The sequence below is a fragment of the Elaeis guineensis genome, chromosome 13 (assembly GCF_000442705.2).
Source record: "Elaeis guineensis isolate ETL-2024a chromosome 13, EG11, whole genome shotgun sequence".
Classification (NCBI taxonomy): Eukaryota; Viridiplantae; Streptophyta; class Magnoliopsida; order Arecales; family Arecaceae; genus Elaeis; species Elaeis guineensis.
In genome coordinates, this window is record NC_026005.2 from 76,982,418 (window position 1) to 76,998,921 (window position 16,504).

General features: G+C 41.3%; 1 pseudogene; it reads left to right on the plus strand.

Moving 5' to 3' along the window:
• The first annotated feature begins 1,016 nt into the window (after positions 1-1,016).
• LOC140853429 (guanine nucleotide-binding protein subunit beta-like) lies at positions 1,017-15,182 on the plus strand (annotated as a pseudogene).
• The last annotated feature ends 1,322 nt before the right edge of the window (positions 15,183-16,504 follow it).

Sequence of the window (16,504 nt, forward strand, 5' to 3'; positions counted from 1 at the left end):
TGGTGCCATTGAGGAGAACCAATAGATTACCACATTAACCAGACAGATACTATGATTTTCTGAACCGGGATGGTGATTCTGTCAAACTAGATGAGAACAACGAGGATCTGATCATCTATATAGATACTATGTAAATGTCCGACTCTGAGAAATTGCTTGAGGCTATGAAATCCAAAATGGAGTCTATGAAAATCAATGATGTATGGATACTTATTGATCCATCCGAAGGGATTAAACCTATAGGATGTAAATGAATTTTCAATAGAAAAAAAAGAGGGGACATGAAGATGGAGACCTATAAAGCCTATCTAGTTGTCAGGGGATATCGTCGGCATTATGATTTTGACTATGACAAGACGTTTTCTTCTGTGGCAATGCTCAAGTCTATCCGGATTATGTTTGTAATGGCAGCATACTTAGATTTTGAGATCTGACAAATGGATATTAAAACCGCTTTTCTAAACGGAGAACTGGAAGAAGAGGTGTATATGATACAACCTGAAGAGTTCATATTCACAGATGAATCTAAAGTATGCAAGCTAGATAGGTTCATTTATAGACTGAAGCAAGCATCCAAGAGTTGGAACATGCGTTTTGATAAGACGATCAAAACGTATGGCTTCGTTAGGAACATAAAATATCCTTGCATTTACAAGTGGACTAACGATTTGTAATCATCATAAAATAAAAAATTATTTTTTTAATTGATGAAAAATTATTTATTCATTTTTTAGATGCATAATTTTTTTTTTTTTTTATAAATAAATATTATTTATAAAAAAATAATTTATTTATTTAAAAAAATATATGCATGAATCGGTCAATGAAATAGTTGATTATCTTGCATGAAATTTACCGATTCACAAAAAGTAAAAGTTTCCTTCACCCAGCCACGTCCCGTATGGGCCCCGCGGCGGCCCCAAATCTCTCTGCTCGCTCTTCCGGGCCCACCGACACCGCTGTGTCCTAAATTGCCTTTCGACACGTGTCACATAGGACCCACGTCGCCGGTCGCCGCTCCTCCTCCACCCACTCTCCGTCGTCACCACCCGCTACTCCTCTCTCTCTCTCTTCGGGTTCCCTTGTAGCTCTTTGTCCTCTTCTCTCTGTTGTCCCGTCTTCTCTACCCTCTCGTGTTCGTCCTCGATTCGCCCCCAGCGAACCCTAACCCTACATCGGTTTCTCCCGTCGTTCTGCTCCGACATTGGCGCTCTCGGAGTGGGTGTTCGTCCTCGATTCGCCCCCAGCGAACCCTAACCCTACATCGGTTTCTCTCGTCGTTCTGCTCCGACATTGGCGCTCTCGGAGTGGGGATGGTGGATTAGGGCTCGGATCGAGCTAGAGCGAGGCCGGTTATGGCTACAGAACTCTGATGTTTTGAAACACTGTGGTCGGAGTTAGCGTTAGGGTTTTGTATATATCTGTTGCTAAGCTGAAGGAGCGGCACATCGCCGCGAAGGCGCAGTGAACGGTCTGCACGAGAGGCTGAGACAGAGGCGGCAGGCGCTTCTCGACACCGATGGTGGAATTCTCGTGTTCTTGTTCTTGGCGTTTTTTGCCCTCATTTTGTTTCCCTTGAGAACAATGATTTTATTTTTTTTTCCCTCTGTTTTTTCAGTTGTTGGATATGCTAAGAGCCATGGGAAAACAGCGATGAGCCTTGGTTCCACGGATCTGGTTTGCTGTAGGACCATGCAGGGTCATGCAGGGAAAGTAGGTTCAATCCTTCTCTAAATTCTTTCATAAAGATGAGATTTTTTGCGCTTTTGCTGCATCTTTCTTCGTTTTTGTTAGTTGAGTTCATGGGGTTGTCTGAAAACTACCTTTACATGATATTTTTGTTAAATGAGGATTACATTATTTTTGTTAAATGTGGATTCCATGATTACCCGGAACTGTTAATAAACTGTGAAAGTTTTCAACCTTTTATACTGGAAAGGTGAAGTACTTGTTTTTCTCGTTTCTTTTTAGGTGTATGTTAGAATTGCTGAACTGGAGAAGCCTGATGTGATGAGAAAATACAGGGGAAAGGATGTTTCGAATGATTGTTTGTCACACAATGCTCATAAAAAATATGTGTGAAACTTAGCTGGTTTGCTGCGAAGGTGACCTAAAAAATTTTCTGCTCCATGCAAATCAACCATGCAAAGCCAAAATTAGCAACCACTGATGATTTACTTCAAAATCATTCTTAGGGTTCTTGTAATTATCTTTTGGGAAGGGTTTTTTTTCCTTGTTGGCTATTCCTCTTTTCATTGTTGTTCCAACTTACACTGTTTAATTTCCATATGCTATATGATGTAATTGGAAATGATGAAATGCTGCACCAGCTAAATGCTTGAATTGGAAATGTTTCTAGGCCCATAAGAAAGGTTTGATAGGTGAAACTAAGTTCAGACAAAAAGATTGACAATAGGTGAAACAATATTTCAAGTCTATAGACTTCTTCATTGGAAGATGTATCATGGTTCACCTCGGCTCAATTAATCTATCAAACTTTATTTGTTAATCATAATCTAGAACAATTCTTGAGATAAGATAATCTTTGATAAGAAACAATGGAGGGGGATTGGGAGGCCCCAACAAGAATATTAAGTTAGAACTAAAATGAACCAGTGTTTCTGGGAAACTAGGTATATGTATATGTAAGATACAAGATATAAAACTAAGGAAACCAAGAAACATGTTCAGTATTATCAACTCTAAATGTTGTATCGTTTTTCTTCTCCTGCAATAATTGATCTCATTTTTTTCTACTGCATTCTCGGGTTGGGGCAAGGAGATGTTGACTGCTTTTTCCTTGCTTAGTTGGATATTCTATTTCAAGTTATAAGTCAAATTGCACATAACTGTGGCCTTTGTGATTGTGATATTAAGTCAAGCATTATGTGTGGATGTGGACGTGCAAAATTTGTTGCATTTTAACTTTTTGCTGGATGGTGACCTTTCACATCATTTTGGATTAGTTATGGATCTAGTCTTTTACAGATCAAAACTCAAACTTCAACCTTTTAATTAATAACTGATGAATATTGTTCTGTAAGAACCTTGTCAGGTCTATTCACTGGATTGGGCTCCGGAAAGGAATCGGATAGTTAGTGCTTCCCAAGATGGGAGATTAATTGTGTGGAATGCGTTAACAAGCCAGAAAACACATGCTATAAAGCTTCACTGTGCATGGGTCATGACATGTGCCCTTGGCCCCAACAGTCAGTCTGTTGCATGTGGTGGTCTTGATAGTGCATGCTCTATTTTCAATCTCAATTTTCAAATTGATAGAGATGGAAATATACCAATATCAAGAATACTTACTGGGCACAAGGGCTATGTATCGTCTTGTCAGTATGTCCCAGATCAGGAAACTCGACTAATTACTAGCTCAGGGGATCAGACATGTGTTTTATGGGATGTTAGTACTGATCAGAGGATCTCTGTCTTTGGAGGTGAATTTCCATCAGGACACACAGCTGATGTGTTGAGGTAATTGCATAGATCCCATCGTGAAATCATGTACTAGAAGCCAAGATGCTTCAGTCATAAGTTTTTGTAGTTTTTTTCCTCCAAAGGTAGCTTAATTTTACATTGGATGAATGCCTATTGTCTTTATTTGAAAAGATATTTCACAACTGGCTTTGTACGTGACATCAATTACTGTGACAAAATCTATAGGCCTCTTTTTGGTTAATAATTTATTTGTGATCTTTGATTTTTAGAGGAATTCCATCCAATGAAAGCTTTTTTTTTTTGTGGGGGTGGGGGGTGGGGGGTGGGGGAGGGGGACAAACTTGTGCTGGTCTTCACCTAAATTGAAGGAATATTTACTGTCTATCCAAAACAGATGATCCTATGTAGGTTTCCATCTAATTCTTATATATTTAGTTTGCATATAGGTATTAGATCACCTTGCCAGAATTCTGATAATTTTGCGCTAGAACAAAGATAGTTCTATCCATTTGTACTTTTGTATATTTTCCTCCCCTTCTGTGCTGAACTTCAATTAGCAAGCAATACATTTCAGTATAAACATCAAGGCCCATAGTATATGTTGCCATTTACCAAGGTTCTATGCATTATGTAAACATATTGTCCCAAACTCAGTATTCTTGTAAAACTTGTTGAGATTACTAGCAAATAAATCGACATGTTCAAATCCTATATCATGTTTCAAATTGTTTTATGTAACTATTTGATAGACACTGCTATTTGGCCTTGTGCATTTCATATTAGGGTCCATTATTTATTTATGTGTTATTTCAATGATTAATTGTACTAAAAATTTTATCAAATATATAAAATTGTATAATAACACATTGAGGTTTTAATCATATTGATTAATTTAAGTAATTGATATATCATAGTCTTGTACCAATTATTCTTTCTCACGACTTTGTGTGTTTCTAAGAGACTAAAGAAATCATTAATGTCACTAAATAAAGAACTTGTTGGTATGTGGTATGTGACATTAAATATACTTCTTATATGGTAAATGGTTTTTGAATCAACAAGGCACAGTGGCCGACTGTTTGTTTTGCAACTCTAAAACATCAGTCATGCCCCATATATATGGATGATTGAATTCAAGTAGAAGTTTATGTAGTGTTAAGCTTTATTTGGAACTACACAAATGTTTAATATGATAATAGCTCTCCACCATTGCAAAATATGGAAGCATTCTTTACATTTATGCCGCTCATTATTCCCCTTTTTTCACTTTTTGTTTTTTGAAAATATTGGTGGGAATTCACCATTTGCCTTTGAATATGGAACCTCTTATGGTGCATGTTCTTAGGAGGAGGTTGCCAACTGATGGACTCAAGTCTTATTGGCTATCATCTTGTTTATTATTATTGCATTTGGTGCAGTACATTAATGGGAAAAAACAAGGGAATGTAACACTACATTCTGTATTTTAGTGGGAGAGGGATTAAAAATGGGATTATTTGGACATATCGGTACGACATATGTAGCTCTCTTTTACATTAAACATGATGGAGATAAGAGATTAACATATATAGCTTTTAGTTGACTGTCTACATCAAGGTATGCTGAACCGGTATTGCCGGCCGGTGGTACGGTTCGGTATAGTTTCATACCGTACCGAATTGACGAAGGCAAACGGACCCGAATAGGAAGAAAAAAAAGAGAGAAAGAGAGAGAAATAGAGAGAGAGAAAGAGGAAGAAAGAAAAAGAGGGAGGGGAAAGAGCCGGCGAGGCCGTCGGACAGCCTCCGGCTGGCCGTCGTGGTCGCCGGAGGGCGCAGTCCACGCGCGCGGCGCCGCGGGCGTGAAATAGGGGTGTCGTCCCTATTTCGCAAATTTTTTAAAAAAATTTAGTTTTAAGTGAAGTCGGCAAATAGTTTGCCGACTTCATGATTTTTGTATGTTTTTTTAAAAAATTCCTTAAGTCGGCAATTAGGTTGTCGATTTCATAATTTTAAAATAAAAAAAATAAAAAATTGAAACAGACGGTCGTCTGTTTCGAAAAAGAAGGGGGCGGAGCCGCAGAGGGGGCTCCGCCCGCTCGACCGCCCTCAGGCCGTCGGCTCGCCGGCCATCGGGACCCTTGGGACGGTGTCGGGGCTCCGCCCGCTCGATCGCTCTTAGGCCGTCGGCGTCGGCTCGTCGGCCACCGAGGCCCTCGCGACGGAGGCGCCGCCCGTCCGGTAGATCCCTCGCCCCCCCTCCGAGCGCTCTCTCTCTCTTTCTCGCTCTTTTGAAAGTCCTATCGGGCGATATGGGGCTCGGAAGCCCTCCGACGGCCGCAGCCGGCCGCCGCCGGCCTCTGACGGCTTCCACCTCCCTCCCTCTCCTCTCTCTCTCTCTTTCTCACTTTTCCTTTTTTTCCTTCCGTATCGTCCGTGTATCGAATTTACCGGCCGAATCGTACCGGTTCTCCGTTGGTCCGGTACGATACGGGGTATACCGGCCGGTTCGGCACAGTATGGAAAACCTTGGTCTACATAATATGGGATGAGATAAAAAATTTTTGGGGATATATGGCTCGCTTCACATTCAGCATGATGGAGTTATGGGATGATGTCTGGTCTTGTTAACCTTACTCCAATCATTAGAGAGAGGCGAAAGAGACAATCTATGGTTAAGGTAGTGGAGAGATTAGTGTAAAGAGATTGAGTTGTTTTGGAAAAAAAGTAACGGGCATATTCTTAGAATTAGAATATGACCAAAATTTGAAACTATCTTTTTTTGGGTAAATTACAGGATCACCTCTTAATTTTAGTCTAATTTCACTCAAATCCTCTTGATTTTAAAAAGTATCAGACTAACCCTTGAAGTTTTTGAGATATTCCAAATTGGTTCTATCATTTATTTCTATTAGTGGAATGATGTAACATGACCATCACATGATTTCATCATTTTATAAAATGATCAAACTATCCTTATCCCTACCTCCCTTCTCCTTCCTTTTCGATTGCTCTCCTCTTCTTGTCATCGATGGCCCTTTTTGTCCCTCCTTCCTTCTACTCTCGTTTCTCCTCATCTACCTCTCCTTCTTGTTGTTATCTTCTTCCAAGCCTGCCTATGGGCCCTCCCCCTCCATGACGGCTCCTTCCACCTCCGCCCATTCCTCGTCAGTGACCCTTTCTTCTCCTTTTTTCCCTTGTTTCTTACTTATTTCTCCTCATCCTCCTCATTTAAGCCCGCCCATGAGCTGACCCCTCCATGACGGCTCCCTCCACCTCTATCTCTTCCTCGCTGGTGATCCCTCCTTCCTCTTTCTCCTTCTTCTCACCCTTTTCTCCTCCTCATCTACCTCCTCTAAGTTCGCCCATGAGCCCTCCCTCCCCACGATGGCTCTCTCCACCTCTGCCCCTTCCTTGCCGGTAACCCTTCTCTCTCCTCTCCTTCTTCCTCATCCGTTTTCCTCCTCTTATCCCACTTGAAGCCTTTGATGCTGCTCTCCCTCTCCATGCCGATCTCCACAATCCTTTCCTTTCCCTTCATGGTGCTCCCTTTACCTCCACCTTCCTCGTCGGCGACCCCTCCTATATAAGCGAGGGACATTTTTGTCTATTAAAATGGTAAGCTAACACTATTTATTGGTCAGTGATCGATAGGACTACTTTGAAACATCTTAAAAATTTGAAGGGTTAGTTTAATACTTTTTAAAATCAAAGAGTGTGGTGTAAGTTAAATTGGACTAAAGTTGTGGAGATATTTCTATAATTTATCCATTTTTTATAGGAGGGGAAAATAATAGAGCATTCTTAGAACATTCCTAGAACTGTTTCATTTTGATGTCATATGGATTCACTCATAAATGTACGAACTATGATGCTTTTGCAGGCACGATGTTCCTGCAAACAGAAACTTAGATATGATCTTTCCATATTTTTTTCATTTTAAACAAAAGAAACCTAGTTTTGATTCTTTAGTTTAAGATAATCATATTACTGAAAACAACTTGTGTTTTTCATCTCCAGTGTCTCAGTCAACTCTTCAAACTCAAATATGTTTCTCTGGTTCGTGCGATGCTACTGCTCAACTGTGGGATACTCAAAGAGCTAGTCCAGCAGTTCAAACTTATCATGATCATGAGGGGGATGTTAATGCTGTCAAATTTTTCCCTGATGGACAAAAATTTGGGACTGGCTCTGATGATGGCACATGCCGATTATTTGACATGGGGACAGGGCATCAACTTCAGGTTTGTAGCCAGCAGCATGACAGTAATAATAATGATGTCCCCATTGTCACATCCATTGCCTTCTTAATATCGGGAAGACTCCTTTTTGCTGGATACTCCAATAGGGATTGTTATGTGTGGGACACAATGGTAGCTGAGGTATGCATTTTTTTTTTTTATTTGGAAAAACAAATTCCTATGCAACTCTAAACAGTAAAGACAATCTTCAATGAAAAATATAGTGGAAAATGGAAATATTATATGAAGTCAACGATTTGTTTTAGGAAACAATCCCGGCAAAGTTTACAATCCACAGTTAAATATTATCTCTTATTATTTTTTTCCAAAGTAAATAGGTATAGCATATGCTGATATTGTACCTAGAACTTATATTTATTATTGTATTTATTATTTCAGTATATGAGTGAGACATGCTAGAGATACTAATGAAATAGTTTACAGAGACTAGTTTACCATGAAATTTCCTCAAGCTCCAAGCTCCTTATGGTATTTCTGTATTGATGCCCACATGTGATCTTTGGCACAAAATAATATCTTTGGGCTTTGGATGATGTCAGAGAGAAAATTCTAGCTTTAAGATCAGTCATACAAATCCCACTGAAAAAATTATTGATAGTGTGTTGGGTGGATGTCTGGCCTGGACACCACCTTCCAAGATCTTTTCAGTACCACGTGATGCAGCAGGAAGAAAGAAGAAACAAAACAAAAAGAAAAACATTCAAAATAGGTGAATCAGCCACAAAAGGGCTCGCCTCCACGGGGCATGCAAACTTCACTATGAAAAAGAAAATTTTTACAAGAGAAGACCTCATCCTCAACCCTTGTACACCCAATTCTTTCTCACTAGAAGTTTCCCTCACAAAAGCTCTCTCTCTTAGAAGACCTCCTGAACCCCTGAAGTGCCTGGCGACCGCTGTCCAAGAGCCTTCTGCTCCTTCTCTCTCAGCGCTTCTGCCTCTCTCTTCTTCCTCTTCTCGGGTTCCACACGGTCTCAGGCAAAAAATCGAACCACCAATCCTCTTTGTTAATGATCAGCCCTATTTAAAGGGCTTAAAACTTGATTAGAGATGTATTAGGAGTCTCAAACAAAGCCAGATAACTCCCTGGACCGTCGGATCAAAATCGAGACGTCTCTGGGCCCTCCGATCGCGCTTCGGTCTACGAAATAGTACCGTGGACTGCGTGAAACGCGTGGGAAACGCCCATGCGGTCCACAGGCCCAGCCGTGGACCGCCCGATCCACGGTGGACCGCCCGGTCCACGGTGGGCCGGGGCAAAGGGCCAGCAGGCCGCCTGGGCCTGGGCTGGCCCGCGCGTGCGGGCCTGGGCCGCACTTGCTGCCCGCCGCCGGCTGCCGGCGGTCCTCCGCCGCCTCGAGTCTCGTGCCGACTTCAAAAGCTCGTATCTCCTCCATCTAAGCTCCATTTCGGGTGATCTTGGTCTCGTTGGACTCCATTTTATACCGCGAACCTCGCTGTGGGCTCAATGTGGGCTGAATCTCGAGGTGTCAAATCCTAACAATCTACACCTCGACTCGATATTCGGCCTCCTCCAAACTCTGAGAGCTTCTGGATCTCCTCGCTCCATGCCCTGGGGCAATCGCCTGCTGATCATGGATGGACAAACATGGGAGTCGAGCCAGGCTGCTCGATCTCATCTTCGTCGTATGCTGTGCTCCTCCTGATCTGAGACCTGCTCGGGGCATCATCCTGCGGCAATAGGAATCTCACCTTACGACGTCGCCTCTCATCCTCCCGAGTCTCCTGTCTCGTGCCCGATCCGCCTCCTGGAGCTCCACCTCGCTCTGGGCTCCACCTGGCTTCCGAAGCTCCACCTCACACTGGGCTCCCCGCCAGGTAATAATGTCCTCTGCTCCCCTTCTTCCCCTCCAGCACAATCCTATCGCCGCGTAACACCCTCAGGATTCCTCCACCAGCTACCGTCCTGTAGCCTCTCGAATCCAGTCTACTAAGTGAGATAAGATTCCGTCTGAAATCGGGTATGTATCGGACCTCCCCCAATCTCTTCACTGCACCGTCATGTGTCCTCCAGCTAATCGTCCCAATGCCTCTGATCGCACAGCTCGATCCATCCGACAGATATACAGTGCCCTCACTGTTCTCCAGGGAGTCAAGCTGCTCCTCTCTGCAACATACATGATAGGGGTATGCAGAATCTAATGTCCACTGCTGGGAAGAAGTAGATACCTCGTCAGATATCTCAAAGACATCTCCATCTAAATCACTGTCGGTCGTCGCTACAGCAGCCACCGTCCGATTTTTGAATTGAAGGCAATCTCTGGCTAGATACCCTAACTCCTCACACCGGTAACACCTGGTTTTGCTCAAGTCCCTCTTGGACTTAGACCGCCCTCGTTGCGATCTTCTATCGCTCCGTCTCCCGCCTCCTGTTCCTCCAGAAGCCACCAAAGCTGAGCTACCGCCTTCTGAGCTCGAAGCTGGGTTCTCCCTCCTGAGAACCTCGTTCTGGAGTATCGCCGCGGTGACCTCGTCCATCTTGATAGTGCTCTTCCCCACTAGAAGAGCAGTCATCAAGGACTCGTACGAAGGGGAAAGCGATGCCAGCAAAACCAGCGCCCTGGTCTTTTCCTCAACGTTCTCGCCAACGCTGAGGAGGTCGGTGAGGGTTTTCTGAAAGTGGCTCAAATGCTCCTGCACGCTCTGTCCTTCAGTCATCCGCAGTTGGTAAAACTGCCTCCAGAGGAAAAGTGTGTTGGTGAGAGACTTCGCCATGTACAACTTCTCGAGTTTTGACCACAGCACCGTCGGGGAAGTCTCGCTTAGCACATGGATCACCACCTCATCCGCCAGGTACATGCGAATGGTACTCACCACCTGCATCTGTAGCCGCTTCCAATCCCGTACCTCCATGGTGGTCGGCTTTTCATCGCACAAGAAAGCATCGATCAATCCCTGTTGGATGAGCACGTCCTTCACTCTTGCCTGCCATAAGGAGAAATTGCTCTTACCATCGAACTTGTTGATCTCCATCTTGATTGTTCCTGTCTTCTCCATCTTCAGTCTTGCTCAATACCACTGTAATCTGCGTCCTTGTACCGTCTTGCTCTGATACCACTTGTTGGGTGGATGTCTGGTCTGGACACCACCTTTCAAGATCTTTTCAGTACCACGCGATGCAGCAGGAAGAAAGAAGAAACAAAACAAAAAGAAAAACAATCAAAATACGTGGATCAGCCACAAAAGAGCTCGCCTCCACGGGGCATGCAAACTTCACTATGAAAAAGAAAATTTTTACAAGAGGAGATCTCACCCAACCCTTGTACACCCAATTCTCTCTCACTAAAAGTTCCCCTCACAAAAGCTCTCTCTCTCTTGGAAGACCCCCTGAATCCCTAAAGTGCCTGACGACCGCTGTCCAGGAGCCTCCTGCTCCTTCTTTCTCAGCGCTTCCGCCTCTCTCTTCTTCCTCTTCTCGGGTTCCGCGCGGTCTCAGGCAAAAAACCAAACCACCAATCCTCTCTGTTAACGATCAGCCCTATTTAAAGGGTTTAAAACTTGATTAGAGATGTATTAGGAGTCCTAAACAAAGCCAGATAACTCCCTGGACCGTCGGATCAAAACCGAGACATCTCTGGGCCCTCTGATCGCGCTCCGGTCCACGAAATAGTGCCGTGGACCGCGCGAAACGCGTGGGAAACGCCCACGCGGTCCACAGGCCCAGCCGTGGACCGCCCGGTCCACGGTGGACCGGGGCAAAGGGCCAGCAGGCCGCCTGGGCCTGGGCCGGCCCACGCGCGCGGGCCTGGGCCGCGCTTGCACGCGGAGCTGGGCCGCGCGCTCGGCTGGGCCGCCCGCCTGCCTGGGTCGCGCGTCTCGCGCGTCGCCGCCTGCGGCCGCGTCGTTACTGCTCGCCATCGGCCGCCGGCGGTCCTCCGCTGCCTCGAGTCTCGTGCCGACTTCAAAAGCTCGTATCTCCTCCATCCAAGCTCCGTTTCGGGTGATTTTGGTCTCATTGGACTCCATTTTTCACCGCGAACCTCGCTGTGGGTTCAATGTGGGCTGAATCTCGAGGCGTCAAATTCTAACATAGTGCATGCATGTTGCTTGTAGAAATAAGTTCTATAATGCACTTAGACTTGATTCATTTCTTTCTCCAAGACCAAACGTGTCCTATAACCATCATGTCAAATAGACATTAGATTGTATGCATTTTAGTTTTTTCCAGGTAAAAACTAGTAGTTATCAGGATCATTTTATTTTCAATTTAAAGGCTACATTTTGTTTATGAGATATGGTTGCCATCTTGAAGCTTAGATCATTATGTTTTTGCATCCAGAGATGATTTTATTTAATTATCTAAGAAGTCTATGATCGTTCAAGATCTAAACCTTCATCAGCTGAAATTATTGTAGGATAAGGATTGCAATCTTAGCAGTGGGGTAGGAAGAAAAGGTGGTTAACCCTGAAAATGTAATTGGTATGCTTATCAGACAGCTGTCCACAGAAAGCATAAAATTTTAAGGAAACAGAGGATCATTATGTTTTTGTGGTGGATGGAGATGCATTTAGTCATCACTGTTAATGGGCTTGCTCGCATGAGAGCAATTGATTTACCAGTCTGGTTATTCGATAAGATATTCAGGGAGGGGGATGATAGAAGTCACTATATTTTCTAAAATAAGGCCCTTGGTTTTAAGAGAATTTGGAGGTACGTCGGTGCTTGTCTATGTTTTATAATCATGTGAAGTTCTCTTAAAACTTTCAGTTAAGGCTTGTGATGACCTTTTCCTTATTTCTGTCATGAGAAATGCCTCTTCCTTTTGATTTTCACTAAAATTTTACTGTTCAAAAATTTAAGTTCTCTCTATTTCTTCTTATTTGCATATACTATAAGCCACATACAACATTTACCTATTATTGTAAGTGCCATTTTTAAATCATTGATTGTCCAAAGTGAAACAGATATAATAATTTTATTAAAGCATGAATTATGCTGTTTGATCCCCCTACTCCTTCATTGTAAACTTATATTCTGGTGTCAAAAAAATCTATCATTGGCACTTGATACTGTCTCAGATTTATATTACATCTTCTGTTACTGCTGTTCTGTTATGTAATTAATGTTGTTGATTACCTAATTTCATAAATTGCTATAGTATAAAGTTAGTATTTTAATTTTGGAAATTTCTAATCATTTAAGCTTCATCCTGGTCTTTGGTGGCCATTGTGACAGTCAATAGTAGTCTGTGGCTTTAATTTGCTAATGAATCAAAAATGAGCTTCCTTCTTTTTCCCCCTCATCTCATGATAAATGGTGTGATCTATATGGAGATGTAGTCTGTGTAGCCTAAAGAAGTGAATTAAAAGAAGCATGCAAAAGTAGCCTATGGGGACTTAAGTAATATCGCCTACTACATACGAAAGAAAACTTTTACTTCCAAATCAATTTTGATGTTATCTTGGCACAAGAAAAGAGTATTGCTTGACAAATTAATTTCTTTCTTCATCAGATTGTTCATACATTAAGTTGATGTCTAGTCCCAGGTTCAAAACTTTTTTTTAGTTTTGCTGCTTTAGGCTCTAGCATGGATAGCTTTGGCTGAAAATTATAAAGAAATCCAAGCAACAATTTGTATTAGGAAAAATAAAAAAAAATTAAAGAAAAATCAAGAAAAATTAGTTTAAATTACATTTTATTGATTAGGATCATTGAATATATTGTTTCAATATTCATATTGAAATAAATAAATGAAAAAAAAAAGCTATACTCATAAGCAACCCGTATAGACAATGACTTTGGTTGCAAAAATTAATTTAGCCAGAATTCCGAAACTCATCCAACTTGGAATTGAGTTTAGGTGAAACTGCGCATTTTGATTTTGGAGTTTCAGAGAGAACTTCAGCCATGAGTCCAATTTTTGTAGTTAGTGAGACCATGGCTTTGGTTTGTTCACCCTCCCTTCTTCTTGCTTTGATTGTTTTATTTTATCATTTTGCTAAATTTTATGGAAAAAGGGTGTTGGATCATCTATATTTTTCTCTTTTCTTAGGTAGTCCTGAATTTGGGTACTCTGCAAAACCCTCAGCTGCCTAGGTTTGTCATCTGATGGGAGTGCCTTATGCACAGGAAGCTGGGACAAAAGCCTAAAGGTACCTTCTTATCCAGTCTGTTAATCAATAATAAGATTTCACCATTGGAACCATTAGAAGATATTTTAAGAGTTTGTCGAAGCTGTTAAACGGTATCAATTTATACTTTGGAATCATATCAAGAGAGGCCTTTATGGTAGCTGTTATGGTTAGGGTGCATCATGACTAGAAATGAAGTTTCTTATACTTCCACTGTGGGTCATATCATTTCTTTATTTACTCTCTCGGAAATGAAATTTGTTTTGTCTCTTTTTTTGCTGTTTTCTTTACAAATTTGTTTCTGGCAGTTTAAAAGAATCTCAACTAGTTTCGAATTTGAACTACAAAATGCAGTCCAGGCGTCTAGATTCTGTCAGTCACACCTACTGGATGTTCTATTTTCCTTGTTAACAACTGAGTCTCTCTCTCTCTCTCTCTCTATATATATATATTTTGTTCTCCCTATTAACCCTTCAGTGTAAGGGTGGTTTATCATCAACTTGAGCCTTTTAGTTACAAGGTGTGTGTAATCAGTCTAGCTAGCTTGAAAAGTCTTGTTCTAGCCATTTGTTCTATCACCTTATTGCTTTCTTGATCTCAAAAATTCTTTCCTCATAAGACATAGTAAGGAGTAAACTGTGTACCAATCATTTTTTTCCTTCATGTGCCTGCCTTTTTCTATCTACATCCTTCATATTTTTGGACAATATCAACGTCTTGAGAGCTTGATTATCACACTGAAGTTTCAAGTTGCAAGCTCAATTTCAGCTGATTGATCAAACCTCTGTTTGGTCAGTTTATAACAGTTTCAAGCTTCAGTTCATACAAAAAAAATGTAAACATTTAACACTACCCATTTCTCTTGTGAGATTGATCTTTCCAGTTGTACAAGGATGTAGGTTCAAATTCTACAAAACTCATCCTTTATTATTTTGGCAGATTTGGGCCATTGGAGGACACAGGAGGATGATCCATTCGTTGCATTGACAGCACTTGTTGTGGAATATCAGTTTGGTGCCCAACTCGGACCATTGTTGTGCAAATACCAACTAGCTCTTGTACAGTAGATTCTGTGGTGTCTTGCCCTTTAAAGCTACGAAGTCCTGCTTCCATGAAGCTCAAGCATCTTGAGATATCAATTTTAGTTGGGGGCACTTGCGTGAGGCAGAGAAAAGGTTGCAAGAAAGCCTATCAGGACTGCCGTGCAACATTTGAATGCTTTGTTGTCATCTGTATTATTATATCCCTGTAACTCCTTTTTCTTCATATTTTTTGCGAAAAGCAATGTCTTCTGTTGGTATTTTTAGGCTATAGAACGTTGTTGTATCTACCATCCTGTATGTACTATCATTGGTCTGTACAAGTTGATCTGGAATCTTGACTTAATATTTCGTTTGTTATTTGAACCTTGGAGAGGGTTTGAACTTCGCTGCGAAAATAATAACCTAACAAATACCAGTTAATTAAATGTTGCAAAATGTTTTCATAGGTTATGTCAGTCAGATTTGCATGAAAAGCAAGTAAAACAATCGGGAAGCAACAAATTTTCGTTTTCCTCAGTCAGTTTCTGGTCTTTCGTGCCTGTGACATGGCCAATTTGTAACACTTCTACCACGCTTAACATCCACAGGTGCTCTTCTATTATCCACCTTCCTGCCATCAGCCTGCTTGTATGCAGCTGCATGATGCAAACATCATCATACAGTGACCACTATCAGAATAGTTCATCTATAACAATGATTATAAGGCAGCACTGATTTATGACCATACTTTTCATGTCTCGTGCATGCATGTACTTTATGAAAGCATATCGTCTAGGTTTATTTCTGTTTGTCCGTAACCAGGCGCACCTGAGAAGCTCACCATCAAAGAAAGACATGATTATTGATGCAAAACCAGCAATACCATATAGAATAAAAATTATTATTTACGCTATACCAGATAGGAAAATTAATTTTTTCCCACAAGAAAAAATTATAAATAAATTAACAAGAGAAAAATGAATCATGTACAATAGGTTTGCCATCTCAATATTGTTTACCAGTTCGGTACTTATATGGTACAATATGGGTGGTATATACGGATACAACAAACCTTGGCATGCATGATAGTAGTGCGAATGTATTAGTCATGAGAGAGAAGAGGATGGTTTTTAATCTTCTTACTGCTTATTTATTGAGCATAAGTAGATCATTATTTTAAATCGCTTCAAATATGATGTGGACCTTTTGTCATACTTACCATTTGATTGAGAAGCAAGCAGCTTGGTAGCTTCCTGAAATGTAAAAATCGCAACAACTCTCTTAATCAAGATTCATTTTTAAACAGATCAGAAAGTTGAAAGCAATAAGGTAAGGAACAGACCTTTTTCAGTATGGATTCTTTTTTCCATGTTTCTATGCCTTTGAAAAGTGCCTTTGTTAATGTACCTGGCATCAGTCACTCAAATTTAGTATTTTATATGTCTTAAACATAATGTAATTATTTAAAGTTTCCGTAGCAAATTTACAAGAGAGTTGTCTAGAGACACAAGGACCACGAAGGGAAAGAAAGAAGCATCTAAATACTGAGATATAGGAAAGCATGAAGACATTTTCATTAATTACTCTAAGATGATTGTCAGAGACAGTTTTTAGAGAAACCACCAAATATGAACTACATGGGGAGTAAATAATTTTTTGAGCCATTGCTTATAAAGTTAATTTTCATCAAGGGCAACAGTTAGGTT